At 29.4% G+C, this 21873-nt stretch overlaps 1 protein-coding gene across 2 annotated transcripts in view; it reads right to left on the reverse strand.

Annotated features, from left to right (window-relative positions):
- Window positions 1-21873, reverse strand: part of LOC143246898 (uncharacterized) — an 87005-nt gene that overhangs the window by 22871 nt on the left and 42261 nt on the right. The window lies entirely within an intron of this gene.

The following is a 21873-nucleotide window of genomic DNA, read 5'->3' on the forward strand; positions in this document are numbered from 1 at the left end:
ACATCTAACGATAACACGGTATATTACAATTACATATCTAACGATAACACGGTATATTACAATTACACATCCAACGATAACACGGTATATTACAATTACACATCCAACGATAACACGGTATATTACAATTACACATCCAACGATAACACGGTATATTACAATTACACATCCAACGATAACACGGTATATTACAATTACACATCCAACGATAACACGGTATATTACAATTACACATCCAACGATAACACGGTATATTACAATTACACATCCAACGATAACACGGTATATTACAATTACACATCCAACGATAACACGGTATATTACAATTACACATCCAACGATAACACGGTATATTACAATTACACATCTAACGATAACACGGTATATTACAATTACACATCCAACGATAAAACGGTATATTACAATTACACATCTAACGATAACACGGTATATTACAATTACACATTTAACGATAACACGGTATATTACAATTACACATCTAACGATAACACTGTATATTACAATTACATATCTAACGATAACACGGTATATTACAATTACATATCTAACGATAACACGGTATATTACAATTACACATCTAACGATAACACGGTATATTACAATTACACATCTAACGATAACACTGTATATTACAATTACACATCTAACGATAACACTGTATATTACAATCACATATCTAACGATAACACTGTATATTACAATTACACATCTAACGATAACACGGTATATTACAATTACATATCTAACGATAACACGGTATATTACAATTACACATCCAACAATAACACGGTATATTACAATTACACATCTAACGATAACACGGTATATTACAATTACACATCCAACGATAACACGGTATATTACAATTACACATCCAACGATAACACGGTATATTACAATTACACATCCAACGATAACACGGTATATTACAATTACACATCCAACGATAACACGGTATATTACAATTACACATCTAACGATAACACTGTATATTACAATTACACATCTAACGATAACACGGTATATTACAATTACACATCTAACGATAACACTGTATATTACAATTACACATCCAACGATAACACTGTATATTACAATTACACATCCAACGATAACACGGTATATTACAATTACACATCCAACAATAACACGGTATATTACAATTACACATCCAACGATAACACGGTATATTACAATTACACATCTAACGATAACACGGTATATTACAATTACACATCCAACGATAAAACGGTATATTACAATTACACATCTAACGATAACACGGTATATTAAAATTACACATTTAACGATAACACGGTATATTACAATTACACATCTAACGATAACACTGTATATTACAATTACATATCTAACGATAACACGGTATATTACAATTACATATCTAACGATAACACGGTATATTACAATTACACATCTAACGATAACACGGTATATTACAATTACACATCTAACGATAACACTGTATATTACAATCACATATCTAACGATAACACTGTATATTACAATTACACATCTAACGATAACACGGTATATTACAATTACACATCTAACGATAACACGGTATATTACAATTACACATCTAACGATAACACGGTATATTACAATTACACATCTAACGATAACACGGTATATTACAATTACACATCCAACGATAACACGGTATATTACAATTACATATCTAACGATAACACGGTATATTATAATTATATTTCTACCGATTACTCAGTGAAAACACTTGATAAATTGTATTTTTTACATCTTCTGCAAAATGTTGGTACACACCTGTGTATTAAGTTTCGCGTAAGCATATGAAAACAAACACACAGACGCATCCAATTGGAATACCTCACCCCAGGGCAAAAACTGGCTGGTGGAATTTCAATTAAAATTATTAAGTGTGTTAAAAAGTCTCATTGAAAGCACGTGAAAATGTCTGTTAGATGTTTGTTAGAGTAAAATTTCAAACGTAATATGTAATGATTCTTCAGATATTCTTCAGAAATCCTGCATTTGGAATTGTAAATATTAAGTTATACTGTACTTTTAGATTGATTTAAACATTTTGGAATAAATTATAGTGCCCAGTATTTCAAGTAACAATTTTAATTTTTGAAGATAAATACTTATTAAACTTGGTCTGGTTTGAAATTATATATTTTTCCCATTTACTTAGGCCCGGCATGGCCAGGTGGGTTTAAGGGGTTTGATTCCTAATGCAAGGGCCGCGGATTCGAATCCTTGTCCCACCAAACATACTTGCCCTTTCAGCCGTGTGGGAGTTATAACGTTACGGTCAATCCCACTATTCGCTGGTAAAAGAGCAACCCAAGAGTTGGCGGTCGGTGGTGATGACTAGCTAAATTAGGTACGGCTCGCCCCCTTGTAGCTTTGCGTGAACTTCCAAAAACAAACAAAAAACATTTAGTTGTAAATTTGGGTTTCCGTGTAAATTAATTTTTCATTCTATGGTAAAATAATTTCTTCAAATATTTTAATATAATTTATAATAACAAGCTAACAAGGCCTAATTTTAAAAACATCCTTTGCGTGTTGGCCGAACAACAATTTCGTTTGTATTTTCAGTGCAGAGCTTATGTCGAACTTTGAATTTAAGATAAGACTTACCACCATCAGTTAATAGCAAGTACAGAACCTGTCGCTTAAGAGTATATTTATACAGCGTAGAGCTAATAAATGAATAAAAACTATGTAAGTTGACAGTCATTCTGTTCTTCTCGAACGTAGCTTCCACTTAGGTTATTAAACATGAACAACAAACCGGAAACTTTAGACTAAAAAAAGATAAAATAAAATTGAAGTATTTTTCATGTATATTATTTAGGTTTGAGGTATCTTTCTTAGGTATGATCAACGTTCGAAGTGACTTCGCAACCAACTTCAAAGAAGTCCCCTTTAAAATAAAAGAACATTGCAAGGTAGCTTTTACATGACAATACAGTAGGATATTGTCTATCAATAAGTCAGTAGACCCTAACGTATGGGACCCTTAACGTTGCAGTTTGTACTGTGGCAACGCCATTAAAAGGTGCGCATGCTATGAATCACGAGAAGAATTATGCACTCTGTAGATTACTACAGAGCATGATATATGAAATAATAGATGAAAATATCTGTTACTTTTGGTTTTACTTACTCTTGAAGCGGAACACTTTTGGGAACCTTGCAAAAGTACGTCTAATTAAAACATATATAAATAATTCATAATGGATGCATCATAACTAATGCGTTTGTGGTTATTTTTTTTATATTGTTCAGTGTCTACTTGCGAAGTAAACATAAGAAGATGTAATTAAGCTGTCTGTTAATTCATCCTAATCCAAATGTTAGATCCAAGTCGTGTTGAAATATAAAAATAATTGTGGTTCAGTCTCGTAGTTCACGTACACGCTGGTCGAGAAGTACCGCACATGCCGGTACTGTAAGGCCTAACACGTGATTCCAGTCATAAGGGCAATCATATCACTAAGCCTAAGCACGGGATATCCGCTTAAGTGAAAAGCAAACTTATGCAAATTCTAGAATATTAATATCACGTGTTATAACGTGTTTATTGTGGTATTCCACTTTAACTTACTTTCTTTATCTGATGATCAGTTTTACGAAGAGTCTATCCATCCACTATTCTGAACAACAAAGTTGGACCGGTGCGCAAACAGATCATGACAGCGTGAAAAGCAATGATAAATGAAACTTACGAAACCACACCACACGTACTAATTTAGGATTATAATAAACAACCAAACAATCAATATATTTTATACTTTATAACTAGAAACTTAAGAACACTATATTTAATCAGCTATATAGGTTGCCATAGTGATATTGGGTGTCGCTCTAAGTAAACTACTTTCTCTAAACGTAAGATATCATTAATTATTTACTGTTGTTTGGGTAACGTATATCATACATTATTTACTGTTGTTTAGGTTACGTCTATCATTAATTATTCACTGTTGTTTGGGTTACGTCTATCATTAATTATTTACTGTTGTTTGGGTAACGTCTATCATACATTATTTACTGTTGTTTGGGTTACGTCTATCATTAATTATTCACTGTTGTTTGGGTTACGTCTATCATTAATTATTTACTGTTGTTTGGGTTACGTCTATCATACATTATTTACTGTTGTTTGGGTTACGTCTATCATTAATTATTTACTGTTGTTTGGGTTACGTCTATCATTAATTATTTACTGTTGTTTGGGTTACGTCTATCATTAATTATTTACTGTTGTTTGGGTTACGTCTATCATTAATTATTTACTGTTGTTTGGGTTACGTCTATCATTAATTATTTACTGTTGTTTGGGTTACGTCTATCATTAATTATTTACTGTTGTTTGGGTTACGTCTATCATTAATTATTTACTGTTGTTTGGGTTACGTCTATCATTAATTATTTACTGTTGTTTGGGTTACGTCTATCATTAATTATTTACTGTTGTTTGGGTTACGTCTATCATTATTTATTTACTGTTGTTTGGGTTACGTCTATCATTAATTATTTACTGTTGTTTGGGTTACGTCTATCATTATTATTTACTGTTGTTTGGGTTACGTCTATCATTACTTATTTACTGTGTTTTAGGATATGTCTATCATTAATTATTTACTGTTGTTTGGGTTACGTCTATCATTAATTATTTACTGTTGTTTGGGTTACGTCTATCATTAATTATTTACTGTTGTTTGGGTTACGTCTATCATTAATTATTTACTGTTGTTTGGGTTACGTCTATCATTAATTATTTACTGTTGTTTGGGTTACGTCTATCATTGATTATTTACTGTTGTTTGGGTTACGTCTATCATTAATTATTTACTGTTGTTTGGGTTACGTCTATCATTGATTATTTACTGTTGTTTGGGTTACGTCTATCATTAATTATTTACTGTTGTTTGGGTTACGTCTATCATTAATTATTTACTGTTGTTTGGGTTACGTCTATCATTAATTATTTACTGTTGTTTGGGTTACGTCTATCATTAATTATTTACTGTTGTTTGGGTTACGTCTATCATTAATTATTTACTGTTGTTTGGGTTACGTCTATCATTGATTATTTACTGTTGTTTGGGTTACGTCTATCATTAATTATTTACTGTTGTTTGGGTTACGTCTATCATTAATTATTTACTGTTGTTTGGGTTACGTCTATCATTAATTATTTACTGTTGTTTGGGTTACGTCTATCATTAATTATTTACTGTTGTTTGGGTTACGTCTATCATTAATTATTTACTGTTGTTTGGGTTACGTCTATCATACATTATTTACTGTTGTTTGGGTTACGTCTATCATTGATTATTTACTGTTGTTTGGGTTACGTATATCATACATTATTTACTGTTGTTTGGGTTACGTCTATCATTAATTATTTACTGTTGTTTGGGTTACGTCTATCATTATTATTATTTACTGTTGTTTGGGTTACGTCTATCATTAATTATTTACTGTTGTTTGGGTTACGTCTATCATTAATTATTTACTGTTGTTTGGGTTACGTCTATCATACATTATTTACTGTTGTTTGGGTTACGTCTATCATTAATTATTTACTGTTGTTTGGGTTACGTCTATCATACATTATTTACTGTTGTTTGGGTTACGTCTATCATTAATTATTTACTGTTGTTTGGGTTACGTCTATCATTAATTATTTACTGTTGTTTGGGTTACGTCTATCATTAATTATTTACTGTTGTTTGGGTTACGTCTATCATTAATTATTTACTGTTGTTTGGGTTACGTCTATCATTAATTATTTACTGTTGTTTGGGTTACGTCTATCATTACATTATTTACTGTTGTTTGGGTTACGTCTATCATTAATTATTTACTGTTGTTTGGGTTACGTCTATCATTAATTATTTACTGTTGTTTGGGTTACGTCTATCATTAATTATTTACTGTTGTTTGGGTTACGTCTATCATTAATTATTTACTGTTGTTTGGGTTACGTCTATCATACATTATTTACTGTTGTTTGGGTTACGTCTATCATTAATTATTTACTGTTGTTTGGGTTACGTCTATCATTAATTATTTACTGTTGTTTGGGTTACGTCTATCATTAATTATTTACTGTTGTTTGGGTTACGTCTATCATTAATTATTTACTGTTGTTTGGGTTACGTCTATCATTAATTATTTACTGTTGTTTGGGTTACGTCTATCATTAATTATTTACTGTTGTTTGGGTTACGTCTATCATTAATTATTTACTGTTGTTTGGGTTACGTCTATCATTAATTATTTACTGTTGTTTGGGTTACGTCTATCATTAATTATTTACTGTTGTTTGGGTTACGTCTATCATTAATTATTTACTGTTGTTTGGGTTACGTCTATCATTAATTATTTACTGTTGTTTGGGTTACGTCTATCATTAATTATTTACTGTTGTTTGGGTTACGTCTATCATTAATTATTTACTGTTCTTTGGGTTACGTCTATCATTGATTATTTACTGTTGTTTGGGTTACGTCTATCATTAATTATTTACTGTTGTTTTGGTTACGTCTATCATTGATTATTTACTGTTGTTTGGGTTACGTCTATCATTAATTATTTACTGTTGTTTGGGTTACGTCTATCATTAATTATTTATTGTTGTTTGGGTTACGTCTATCATTAATTATTTACTGTTGTTTGGGTTACGTCTATCATTAATTATTTACTGTTGTTTGGGTTACGTCTATCATTAATTATTTACTGTTGTTTTGGTTACGTCTATCATTGATTATTTACTGTTGTTTGGGTTACGTCTATCATTAATTATTTACTGTTGTTTGGGTTACGTCTATCATTAATTATTTACTGTTGTTTGGGTTACGTCTATCATTAATTATTTACTGTTGTTTGGGTTACGTCTATCATACATTATTTACTGTTGTTTGGGTTACGTCTATCATTAATTATTTACTGTTGTTTGGGTTACGTCTATCATACATTATTTACTGTTGTTTGGGTTACGTCTATCATTAATTATTTACTGTTGTTTGGGTTACGTCTATCATACATTATTTACTGTTGTTTGGGTTACGTCTATCATTAATTATTTACTTTGTTTGGGTTACGTCTATCATTAATTATTTACTGTTGTTTAGGTTATGTCTATCATTAATTATTTACTGTTGTTTGGGTTACGTCTATCATACATTATTTACTGTTGTTTGGGTTACGTCTATCATTGATTATTTACTGTTGTTTGGGTTACGTATATCATACATTATTTACTGTTGTTTGGGTTACGTCTATCATTAATTATTTACTGTTGTTTGGGTTACGTCTATCATTAATTATTTACTGTTGTTTGGGTTACGTCTATCATACATTATTTACTGTTGTTTGGGTTACGTCTATCATTAATTATTTACTTTGTTTAGGTTACGTCTATCATTAATTATTTACTGTTGTTTGGGTTACGTCTATCATACATTATTTACTGTTGTTTGGGTTACGTCTATCATACATTATTTACTGTTGTTTGGGTTACGTCTATCATTAATTATTTACTGTTGTTTGGGTTACGTCTATCATTAATTATTTACTGTTGTTTGGGTTACGTCTATCATTAATTATTTACTGTTGTTTGGGTTACGTCTATCATTAATTATTTACTGTTGTTTGGGTTACGTCTATCATTAATTATTTACTGTTGTTTGGGTTACGTCTATCATTAATTATTTACTGTTGTTTGGGTTACGTCTATCATTAATTATTTACTGTTGTTTGGGTTACGTCTATCATTAATTATTTACTGTTGTTTGGGTTACGTCTATCATTGATTATTTACTGTTGTTTGGGTTACGTCTATCATTAATTATTTACTGTTGTTTGGGTTACGTCTATCATTAATTATTTACTGTTGTTTGGGTTACGTCTATCATTAATTATTTACTGTTGTTTGGGTTACGTCTATCATTAATTATTTACTGTTGTTTGGGTTACGTCTATCATTAATTATTTACTGTTGTTTGGGTTACGTCTATCATTAATTATTTACTGTTGTTTGGGTTACGTCTATCATTAATTATTTACTGTTGTTTGGGTTACGTCTATCATTAATTATTTACTGTTGTTTGGGTTACGTCTATCATTAATTATTTACTGTTGTTTGGGTTACGTCTATCATTAATTATTTACTGTTGTTTGGGTTACGTCTATCATTAATTATTTACTGTTGTTTGGGTTACGTCTATCATTAATTATTTACTGTTGTTTGGGTTACGTCTATCATTAATTATTTACTGTTGTTTGGGTTACGTCTATCATTAATTATTTACTGTTGTTTGGGTTACGTCTATCATTAATTATTTACTGTTGTTTGGGTTACGTCTATCATTAATTATTTACTGTTGTTTGGGTTACGTCTATCATTAATTATTTACTGTTGTTTGGGTTACGTCTATCATACATTATTTACTGTTGTTTGGGTTACGTCTATCATTAATTATTTACTGTTGTTTGGGTTACGTCTATCATTAATTATTTACTGTTGTTTGGGTTACGTCTATCATTAATTATTTACTGTTGTTTGGGTTACGTCTATCATTAATTATTTACTGTTGTTTGGGTTACGTCTATCATTAATTATTTACTGTTGTTTGGGTTACGTCTATCATTAATTATTTACTGTTGTTTGGGTTACGTCTATCATTAATTATTTACTGTTGTTTGGGTTACGTCTATCATTAATTATTTACTGTTGTTTGGGTTACGTCTATCATTAATTATTTACTGTTGTTTGGGTTACGTCTATCATTAATTATTTACTGTTGTTTGGGTTACGTCTATCATTAATTATTTACTGTTGTTTGGGTTACGTCTATCATTAATTATTTACTGTTGTTTGGGTTACGTCTATCATTAATTATTTACTGTTGTTTGGGTTACGTCTATCATTAATTATTTACTGTTGTTTGGGTTACGTCTATCATTGATTATTTACTGTTGTTTGGGTTACGTCTATCATTAATTATTTACTGTTGTTTGGGTTACGTCTATCATTAATTATTTACTGTTGTTTGGGTTACGTCTATCATTAATTATTTACTGTTGTTTGGGTTACGTCTATCATTAATTATTTACTGTTGTTTGGGTTACGTCTATCATTAATTATTTACTGTTGTTTGGGTTACGTCTATCATTAATTATTTACTGTTGTTTGGGTTACGTCTATCATTAATTATTTACTGTTGTTTGGGTTACGTCTATCATTAATTATTTACTGTTGTTTGGGTTACGTCTATCATTAATTATTTACTGTTGTTTGGGTTACGTCTATCATTAATTATTTACTGTTGTTTGGGTTACGGTTACGTCTATCATTAATTATTTACTGTTGTTTGGGTTACGTCTATCATACATTATTTACTGTTGTTTGGGTTACGTCTATCATTGATTATTTACTGTTGTTTGGGTTACGTCTATCATACATTATTTACTGTTGTTTGGGTTACGTCTATCATTATTATTTACTGTTGTTTGGGTTACGTCTATAATTTCTTATTTACTGTGTTTTAGGATATGTCTATCATTAATTATTTACTGTTGTTTGGGTTACGTCTATCATTAATTATTTACTGTTGTTTGGGTTACGTCTATCATTAATTATTTACTGTTGTTTGGGTTACGTCTATCATTAATTATTTACTGTTGTTTGGGTTACGTCTATCATTAATTATTTACTGTTGTTTGGGTTACGTCTATCATACATTATTTACTGTTGTTTGGGTTACGTCTATCATTAATTATTTACTGTTGTTTGGGTTACGTCTATCATTAATTATTTACTGTTGTTTGGGTTACGTCTATCATTAATTATTTACTGTTGTTTGGGTTACGTCTATCATTAATTATTTACTGTTGTTTGGGTTACGTCTATCATTACATTATTTACTGTTGTTTGGGTTACGTCTATCATTAATTATTTACTGTTGTTTGGGTTACGTCTATCATTAATTATTTACTGTTGTTTGGGTTACGGTTGTTTGGGTTACGTCTATCATTAATTATTTACTGTTGTTTGGGTTACGTCTATCATTAATTATTTACTGTTGTTTGGGTTACGTCTATCATTAATTATTTACTGTTGTTTGGGTTATTAATTATTATCATTCATACATTATTTACTGTTGTTTGGGTTACGTCTATCATTAATTATTTACTGTTGTTTGGGTTACGTCTATCATTAATTATTTACTGTTGTTTGGGTTACGTCTATCATTAATTATTTACTGTTGTTTGGGTTACGTCTATCATTAATTATTTACTGTTGTTTGGGTTACGTCTATCATTAATTATTTACTGTTGTTTGGGTTACGTCTATCATTAATTATTTACTGTTGTTTGGGTTACGTCTATCATTAATTATTTACTGTTGTTTGGGTTACGTCTATCATTAATTATTTACTGTTGTTTGGGTTACGTCTATCATTACATTATTTACTGTTGTTTGGGTTACGTCTATCATTAATTATTTACTGTTGTTTGGGTTACGTCTATCATTAATTATTTACTGTTGTTTGGGTTACGTCTATCATTAATTATTTACTGTTGTTTGGGTTACGTCTATCATTAATTATTTACTGTTGTTTGGGTTACGTCTATCATTAATTATTTACTGTTGTTTGGGTTACGTCTATCATTAATTATTTACTGTTGTTTGGGTTACGTCTATCATTAATTATTTACTGTTGTTTGGGTTACGTCTATCATACATTATTTACTGTTGTTTGGGTTACGTCTATCATTAATTATTTACTGTTGTTTGGGTTACGTCTATCATTAATTATTTACTGTTGTTTGGGTTACGTCTATCATTAATTATTTACTGTTGTTTGGGTTACGTCTATCATTAATTATTTACTGTTGTTTGGGTTACGTCTATCATTAATTATTTACTGTTGTTTGGGTTACGTCTATCATTAATTATTTACTGTTGTTTGGGTTACGTCTATCATTAATTATTTACTGTTGTTTGGGTTACGTCTATCATTAATTATTTACTGTTGTTTGGGTTACGTCTATCATTAATTATTTACTGTTGTTTGGGTTACGTCTATCATTAATTATTTACTGTTGTTTGGGTTACGTCTATCATTAATTATTTACTGTTGTTTGGGTTACGTCTATCATTAATTATTTACTGTTGTTTGGGTTACGTCTATCATTAATTATTTACTGTTGTTTGGGTTACGTCTATCATTAATTATTTACTGTTGTTTGGGTTACGTCTATCATTAATTATTTACTGTTGTTTGGGTTACGTCTATCATTAATTATTTACTGTTGTTTGGGTTACGTCTATCATTAATTATTTACTGTTGTTTGGGTTACGTCTATCATTAATTATTTACTGTTGTTTGGGTTACGTCTATCATTAATTATTTACTGTTGTTTGGGTTACGTCTATCATTAATTATTTACTGTTGTTTGGGTTACGTCTATCATTAATTATTTACTGTTGTTTGGGTTACGTCTATCATTAATTATTTACTGTTGTTTGGGTTACGTCTATCATTAATTATTTACTGTTGTTTGGGTTACGTCTATCATTAATTATTTACTGTTGTTTGGGTTACGTCTATCATTAATTATTTACTGTTGTTTGGGTTACGTCTATCATTAATTATTTACTGTTGTTTGGGTTACGTCTATCATTAATTATTTACTGTTGTTTGGGTTACGTCTATCATTAATTATTTACTGTTGTTTGGGTTACGTCTATCATTAATTATTTACTGTTGTTTGGGTTACGTCTATCATTAATTATTTACTGTTGTTTGGGTTACGTCTATCATTAATTATTTACTGTTGTTTGGGTTACGTCTATCATTAATTATTTACTGTTGTTTGGGTTACGTCTATCATTAATTATTTACTGTTGTTTGGGTTACGTCTATCATTAATTATTTACTGTTGTTTGGGTTACGTCTATCATTAATTATTTACTGTTGTTTGGGTTACGTCTATCATTAATTATTTACTGTTGTTTGGGTTACGTCTATCATTAATTATTTACTGTTGTTTGGGTTACGTCTATCATTAATTATTTACTGTTGTTTGGGTTACGTCTATCATTAATTATTTACTGTTGTTTGGGTTACGTCTATCATTAATTATTTACTGTTGTTTGGGTTACGTCTATCATTAATTATTTACTGTTGTTTGGGTTACGTCTATCATTAATTATTTACTGTTGTTTGGGTTACGTCTATCATTAATTATTTACTGTTGTTTGGGTTACGTCTATCATTAATTATTTACTGTTGTTTGGGTTACGTCTATCATTAATTATTTACTGTTGTTTGGGTTACGTCTATCATTAATTATTTACTGTTGTTTGGGTTACGTCTATCATTAATTATTTACTGTTGTTTGGGTTACGTCTATCATTAATTATTTACTGTTGTTTGGGTTACGTCTATCATTAATTATTTACTGTTGTTTGGGTTACGTCTATCATTAATTATTTACTGTTGTTTGGGTTACGTCTATCATTAATTATTTACTGTTGTTTGGGTTACGTCTATCATTAATTATTTACTGTTGTTTGGGTTACGTCTATCATTAATTATTTACTGTTGTTTGGGTTACGTCTATCATTAATTATTTACTGTTGTTTGGGTTACGTCTATCATTAATTATTTACTGTTGTTTGGGTTACGTCTATCATTAATTATTTACTGTTGTTTGGGTTACGTCTATCATTAATTATTTACTGTTGTTTGGGTTACGTCTATCATTAATTATTTACTGTTGTTTGGGTTACGTCTATCATTAATTATTTACTGTTGTTTGGGTTACGTCTATCATTAATTATTTACTGTTGTTTGGGTTACGTCTATCATTAATTATTTACTGTTGTTTGGGTTACGTCTATCATTAATTATTTACTGTTGTTTGGGTTACGTCTATCATACATTATTTACTGTTGTTTGGGTTACGTCTATCATTAATTATTTACTGTTGTTTGGGTTACGTCTATCATTAATTATTTACTGTTGTTTGGGTTACGTCTATCATTAATTATTTACTGTTGTTTGGGTTACGTCTATCATTAATTATTTACTGTTGTTTGGGTTACGTCTATCATTAATTATTTACTGTTGTTTGGGTTACGTCTATCATTAATTATTTACTGTTGTTTGGGTTACGTCTATCATTAATTATTTACTGTTGTTTGGGTTACGTCTATCATTAATTATTTACTGTTGTTTGGGTTACGTCTATCATTAATTATTTACTGTTGTTTGGGTTACGTCTATCATTAATTATTTACTGTTGTTTGGGTTACGTCTATCATTAATTATTTACTGTTGTTTGGGTTACGTCTATCATTAATTATTTACTGTTGTTTGGGTTACGTCTATCATTAATTATTTACTGTTGTTTGGGTTACGTCTATCATTAATTATTTACTGTTGTTTGGGTTACGTCTATCATTAATTATTTACTGTTGTTTGGGTTACGTCTATCATTAATTATTTACTGTTGTTTGGGTTACGTCTATCATTAATTATTTACTGTTGTTTGGGTTACGTCTATCATTAATTATTTACTGTTGTTTGGGTTACGTCTATCATTAATTATTTACTGTTGTTTGGGTTACGTCTATCATTAATTATTTACTGTTGTTTGGGTTACGTCTATCATTAATTATTTACTGTTGTTTGGGTTACGTCTATCATTAATTATTTACTGTTGTTTGGGTTACGTCTATCATTAATTATTTACTGTTGTTTGGGTTACGTCTATCATTAATTATTTACTGTTGTTTGGGTTACGTCTATCATTAATTATTTACTGTTGTTTGGGTTACGTCTATCATTAATTATTTACTGTTGTTTGGGTTACGTCTATCATTAATTATTTACTGTTGTTTGGGTTACGTCTATCATTAATTATTTACTGTTGTTTGGGTTACGTCTATCATTAATTATTTACTGTTGTTTGGGTTACGTCTATCATTAATTATTTACTGTTGTTTGGGTTACGTCTATCATTAATTATTTACTGTTGTTTGGGTTACGTCTATCATTAATTATTTACTGTTGTTTGGGTTACGTCTATCATTAATTATTTACTGTTGTTTGGGTTACGTCTATCATTAATTATTTACTGTTGTTTGGGTTACGTCTATCATTAATTATTTACTGTTGTTTGGGTTACGTCTATCATTAATTATTTACTGTTGTTTGGGTTACGTCTATCATTAATTATTTACTGTTGTTTGGGTTACGTCTATCATTAATTATTTACTGTTGTTTGGGTTACGTCTATCATTAATTATTTACTGTTGTTTGGGTTACGTCTATCATTAATTATTTACTGTTGTTTGGGTTACGTCTATCATTAATTATTTACTGTTGTTTGGGTTACGTCTATCATTAATTATTTACTGTTGTTTGGGTTACGTCTATCATTAATTATTTACTGTTGTTTGGGTTACGTCTATCATTAATTATTTACTGTTGTTTGGGTTACGTCTATCATTAATTATTTACTGTTGTTTGGGTTACGTCTATCATTAATTATTTACTGTTGTTTGGGTTACGTCTATCATTAATTATTTACTGTTGTTTGGGTTACGTCTATCATTAATTATTTACTGTTGTTTGGGTTACGTCTATCATTAATTATTTACTGTTGTTTGGGTTACGTCTATCATTAATTATTTACTGTTGTTTGGGTTACGTCTATCATTAATTATTTACTGTTGTTTGGGTTACGTCTATCATTAATTATTTACTGTTGTTTGGGTTACGTCTATCATTAATTATTTACTGTTGTTTGGGTTACGTCTATCATTAATTATTTACTGTTGTTTGGGTTACGTCTATCATTAATTATTTACTGTTGTTTGGGTTACGTCTATCATTAATTATTTACTGTTGTTTGGGTTACGTCTATCATTAATTATTTACTGTTGTTTGGGTTACGTCTATCATTAATTATTTACTGTTGTTTGGGTTACGTCTATCATTAATTATTTACTGTTGTTTGGGTTACGTCTATCATTAATTATTTACTGTTGTTTGGGTTACGTCTATCATTAATTATTTACTGTTGTTTGGGTTACGTCTATCATTAATTATTTACTGTTGTTTGGGTTACGTCTATCATTAATTATTTACTGTTGTTTGGGTTACGTCTATCATTAATTATTTACTGTTGTTTGGGTTACGTCTATCATTAATTATTTACTGTTGTTTGGGTTACGTCTATCATTAATTATTTACTGTTGTTTGGGTTACGTCTATCATTAATTATTTACTGTTGTTTGGGTTACGTCTATCATTAATTATTTACTGTTGTTTGGGTTACGTCTATCATTAATTATTTACTGTTGTTTGGGTTACGTCTATCATTAATTATTTACTGTTGTTTGGGTTACGTCTATCATTAATTATTTACTGTTGTTTGGGTTACGTCTATCATTAATTATTTACTGTTGTTTGGGTTACGTCTATCATTAATTATTTACTGTTGTTTGGGTTACGTCTATCATTAATTATTTACTGTTGTTTGGGTTACGTCTATCATTAATTATTTACTGTTGTTTGGGTTACGTCTATCATTAATTATTTACTGTTGTTTGGGTTACGTCTATCATTAATTATTTACTGTTGTTTGGGTTACGTCTATCATTAATTATTTACTGTTGTTTGGGTTACGTCTATCATTAATTATTTACTGTTGTTTGGGTTACGTCTATCATTAATTATTTACTGTTGTTTGGGTTACGTCTATCATTAATTATTTACTGTTGTTTGGGTTACGTCTATCATTAATTATTTACTGTTGTTTGGGTTACGTCTATCATTAATTATTTACTGTTGTTTGGGTTACGTCTATCATTAATTATTTACTGTTGTTTGGGTTACGTCTATCATTAATTATTTACTGTTGTTTGGGTTACGTCTATCATTAATTATTTACTGTTGTTTGGGTTACGTCTATCATTAATTATTTACTGTTGTTTGGGTTACGTCTATCATTAATTATTTACTGTTGTTTGGGTTACGTCTATCATTAATTATTTACTGTTGTTTGGGTTACGTCTATCATACATTATTTACTGTTGTTTGGGTTACGTCTATCATTAATTATTTACTGTTGTTTGGGTTACGTCTATCATTAATTATTTACTGTTGTTTGGGTTACGTCTATCATTAATTATTTACTGTTGTTTGGGTTACGTCTATCATTAATTATTTACTGTTGTTTGGGTTACGTCTATCATTAATTATTTACTGTTGTTTGGGTTACGTCTATCATTAATTATTTACTGTTGTTTGGGTTACGTCTATCATTAATTATTTACTGTTGTTTGGGTTACGTCTATCATTAATTATTTACTGTTGTTTGGGTTACGTCTATCATTAATTATTTACTGTTGTTTGGGTTACGTCTATCATTAATTATTTACTGTTGTTTGGGTTACGTCTATCATTAATTATTTACTGTTGTTTGGGTTACGTCTATCATTAATTATTTACTGTTGTTTGGGTTACGTCTATCATTAATTATTTACTGTTGTTTGGGTTACGTCTATCATTAATTATTTACTGTTGTTTGGGTTACGTCTATCATTAATTATTTACTGTTGTTTGGGTTACGTCTATCATTAATTATTTACTGTTGTTTGGGTTACGTCTATCATTAATTATTTACTGTTGTTTGGGTTACGTCTATCATTAATTATTTACTGTTGTTTGGGTTACGTCTATCATTAATTATTTACTGTTGTTTGGGTTACGTCTATCATTAATTATTTACTGTTGTTTGGGTTACGTCTATCATTAATTATTTACTGTTGTTTGGGTTACGTCTATCATTAATTATTTACTGTTGTTTGGGTTACGTCTATCATTAATTATTTACTGTTGTTTGGGTTACGTCTATCATTAATTATTTACTGTTGTTTGGGTTACGTCTATCATTAATTATTTACTGTTGTTTGGGTTACGTCTATCATTAATTATTTACTGTTGTTTGGGTTACGTCTATCATTAATTATTTACTGTTGTTTGGGTTACGTCTATCATTAATTATTTACTGTTGTTTGGGTTACGTCTATCATTAATTATTTACTGTTGTTTGGGTTACGTCTATCATACATTATTTACTGTTGTTTGGGTTACGTCTATCATTAATTATTTACTGTTGTTTGGGTTACGTCTATCATTAATTATTTACTGTTGTTTGGGTTACGTCTATCATTAATTATTTACTGTTGTTTGGGTTACGTCTATCATTAATTATTTACTGTTGTTTGGGTTACGTCTATCATTAATTATTTACTGTTGTTTGGGTTACGTCTATCATTAATTATTTACTGTTGTTTGGGTTACGTCTATCATTAATTATTTACTGTTGTTTGGGTTACGTCTATCATTAATTATTTACTGTTGTTTGGGTTACGTCTATCATTAATTATTTACTGTTGTTTGGGTTACGTCTATCATTAATTATTTACTGTTGTTTGGGTTACGTCTATCATTAATTATTTACTGTTGTTTGGGTTACGTCTATCATACATTATTTACTGTTGTTTGGGTTACGTCTATCATTAATTATTTACTGTTGTTTGGGTTACGTCTATCATTAATTATTTACTGTTGTTTGGGTTACGTCTATCATTAATTATTTACTGTTGTTTGGGTTACGTCTATCATTAATTATTTACTGTTGTTTGGGTTACGTCTATCATTAATTATTTACTGTTGTTTGGGTTACGTCTATCATTAATTATTTACTGTTGTTTGGGTTACGTCTATCATTAATTATTTACTGTTGTTTGGGTTACGTCTATCATTAATTATTTACTGTTGTTTGGGTTACGTCTATCATTAATTATTTACTGTTGTTTGGGTTACGTCTATCATTAATTATTTACTGTTGTTTGGGTTACGTCTATCATTAATTATTTACTGTTGTTTGGGTTACGTCTATCATTAATTATTTACTGTTGTTTGGGTTACGTCTATCATTAATTATTTACTGTTGTTTGGGTTACGTCTATCATTAATTATTTACTGTTGTTTGGGTTACGTCTATCATTAATTATTTACTGTTGTTTGGGTTACGTCTATCATTAATTATTTACTGTTGTTTGGGTTACGTCTATCATTAATTATTTACTGTTGTTTGGGTTACGTCTATCATTAATTATTTACTGTTGTTTGGGTTACGTCTATCATTAATTATTTACTGTTGTTTGGGTTACGTCTATCATTAATTATTTACTGTTGTTTGGGTTACGTCTATCATTAATTATTTACTGTTGTTTGGGTTACGTCTATCATTAATTATTTACTGTTGTTTGGGTTACGTCTATCATTAATTATTTACTGTTGTTTGGGTTACGTCTATCATTAATTATTTACTGTTGTTTGGGTTACGTCTATCATTAATTATTTACTGTTGTTTGGGTTACGTCTATCATTAATTATTTACTGTTGTTTGGGTTACGTCTATCATTAATTATTTACTGTTGTTTGGGTTACGTCTATCATTAATTATTTACTGTTGTTTGGGTTACGTCTATCATTAATTATTTACTGTTGTTTGGGTTACGTCTATCATTAATTATTTACTGTTGTTTGGGTTACGTCTATCATTAATTATTTACTGTTGTTTGGGTTACGTCTATCATTAATTATTTACTGTTGTTTGGGTTACGTCTATCATTAATTATTTACTGTTGTTTGGGTTACGTCTATCATTAATTATTTACTGTTGTTTGGGTTACGTCTATCATTAATTATTTACTGTTGTTTGGGTTACGTCTATCATTAATTATTTACTGTTGTTTGGGTTACGTCTATCATTAATTATTTACTGTTGTTTGGGTTACGTCTATCATTAATTATTTACTGTTGTTTGGGTTACGTCTATCATTAATTATTTACTGTTGTTTGGGTTACGTCTATCATTAATTATTTACTGTTGTTTGGGTTACGTCTATCATTAATTATTTACTGTTGTTTGGGTTACGTCTATCATTAATTATTTACTGTTGTTTGGGTTACGTCTATCATTAATTATTTACTGTTGTTTGGGTTACGTCTATCATTAATTATTTACTGTTGTTTGGGTTACGTCTATCATTAATTATTTACTGTTGTTTGGGTTACGTCTATCATTAATTATTTACTGTTGTTTGGGTTACGTCTATCATTAATTATTTACTGTTGTTTGGGTTACGTCTATCATTAATTATTTACTGTTGTTTGGGTTACGTCTATCATTAATTATTTACTGTTGTTTGGGTTACGTCTATCATTAATTATTTACTGTTGTTTGGGTTACGTCTATCATTAATTATTTACTGTTGTTTGGGTTACGTCTATCATTAATTATTTACTGTTGTTTGGGTTACGTCTATCATTAATTATTTACTGTTGTTTGGGTTACGTCTATCATTAATTATTTACTGTTGTTTGGGTTACGTCTATCATTAATTATTTACTGTTGTTTGGGTTACGTCTATCATTAATTATTTACTGTTGTTTGGGTTACGTCTATCATTAATTATTTACTGTTGTTTGGGTTACGTCTATCATTAATTATTTACTGTTGTTTGGGTTACGTCTATCATTAATTATTTACTGTTGTTTGGGTTACGTCTATCATTAATTATTTACTGTTGTTTGGGTTACGTCTATCATTAATTATTTACTGTTGTTTGGGTTACGTCTATCATTAATTATTTACTGTTGTTTGGGTTACGTCTATCATTAATTATTTACTGTTGTTTGGGTTACGTCTATCATTAATTATTTACTGTTGTTTGGGTTACGTCTATCATTAATTATTTACTGTTGTTTGGGTTACGTCTATCATTAATTATTTACTGTTGTTTGGGTTACGTCTATCATTAATTATTTACTGTTGTTTGGGTTACGTCTATCATTAATTATTTACTGTTGTTTGGGTTACGTCTATCATTAATTATTTACTGTTGTTTGGGTTACGTCTATCATTAATTATTTACTGTTGTTTGGGTTACGTCTATCATTAATTATTTACTGTTGTTTGGGTTACGTCTATCATTAATTATTTACTGTTGTTTGGGTTACGTCTATCATTAATTATTTACTGTTGTTTGGGTTACGTCTATCATTAATTATTTACTGTTGTTTGGGTTACGTCTATCATTAATTATTTACTGTTGTTTGGGTTACGTCTATCATTAATTATTTACTGTTGTTTGGGTTACGTCTATCATTAATTATTTACTGTTGTTTGGGTTACGTCTATCATTAATTATTTACTGTTGTTTGGGTTACGTCTATCATTAATTATTTACTGTTGTTTGGGTTACGTCTATCATTAATTATTTACTGTTGTTTGGGTTACGTCTATCATTAATTATTTACTGTTGTTTGGGTTACGTCTATCATTAATTATTTACTGTTGTTTGGGTTACGTCTATCATTAATTATTTACTGTTGTTTGGGTTACGTCTATCATTAATTATTTACTGTTGTTTGGGTTACGTCTATCATTAATTATTTACTGTTGTTTGGGTTACGTCTATCATTAATTATTTACTGTTGTTTGGGTTACGTCTATCATTAATTATTTACTGTTGTTTGGGTTACGTCTATCATTAATTATTTACTGTTGTTTGGGTTACGTCTATCATTAATTATTTACTGTTGTTTGGGTTACGTCTATCATTAATTATTTACTGTTGTTTGGGTTACGTCTATCATTAATTATTTACTGTTGTTTGGGTTACGTCTATCATTAATTATTTACTGTTGTTTGGGTTACGTCTATCATTAATTATTTACTGTTGTTTGGGTTACGTCTATCATTAATTATTTACTGTTGTTTGGGTTACGTCTATCATTAATTATTTACTGTTGTTTGGGTTACGTCTATCATAATTATTTACTGTTGTTTGGGTTACGTCTATCATTAATTATTTACTGTTGTTTGGGTTACGTCTATCATTAATTATTTACTGTTGTTTGGGTTACGTCTATCATTAATTATTTACTGTTGTTTGGGTTACGTCTATCATTAATTATTTACTGTTGTTTGGGTTACGTCTATCATTAATTATTTACTGTTGTTTGGGTTACGTCTATCATTAATTATTTACTGTTGTTTGGGTTACGTCTATCATTAATTATTTACTGTTGTTTGGGTTACGTCTATCATTAATTATTTACTGTTGTTTGGGTTACGTCTATCATTAATTATTTACTGTTGTTTGGGTTACGTCTATCATTAATTATTTACTGTTGTTTGGGTTACGTCTATCATTAATTATTTACTGTTGTTTGGGTTACGTCTATCATTAATTATTTACTGTTGTTTGGGTTACGTCTATCATTAATTATTTACTGTTGTTTGGGTTACGTCTATCATTAATTATTTACTGTTGTTTGGGTTACGTCTATCATTAATTATTTACTGTTGTTTGGGTTACGTCTATCATTAATTATTTACTGTTGTTTGGGTTACGTCTATCATTAATTATTTACTGTTGTTTGGGTTACGTCTATCATTAATTATTTACTGTTGTTTGGGTTACGTCTATCATTAATTATTTACTGTTGTTTGGGTTACGTCTATCATTAATTATTTACTGTTGTTTGGGTTACGTCTATCATTAATTATTTACTGTTGTTTGGGTTACGTCTATCATTAATTATTTACTGTTGTTTGGGTTACGTCTATCATTAATTATTTACTGTTGTTTGGGTTACGTCTATCATTAATTATTTACTGTTGTTTGGGTTACGTCTATCATTAATTATTTACTGTTGTTTGGGTTAC

This window comes from Tachypleus tridentatus, chromosome 3, assembly GCF_004210375.1.
Source record: "Tachypleus tridentatus isolate NWPU-2018 chromosome 3, ASM421037v1, whole genome shotgun sequence".
Classification (NCBI taxonomy): domain Eukaryota; kingdom Metazoa; phylum Arthropoda; class Merostomata; order Xiphosura; family Limulidae; genus Tachypleus; species Tachypleus tridentatus.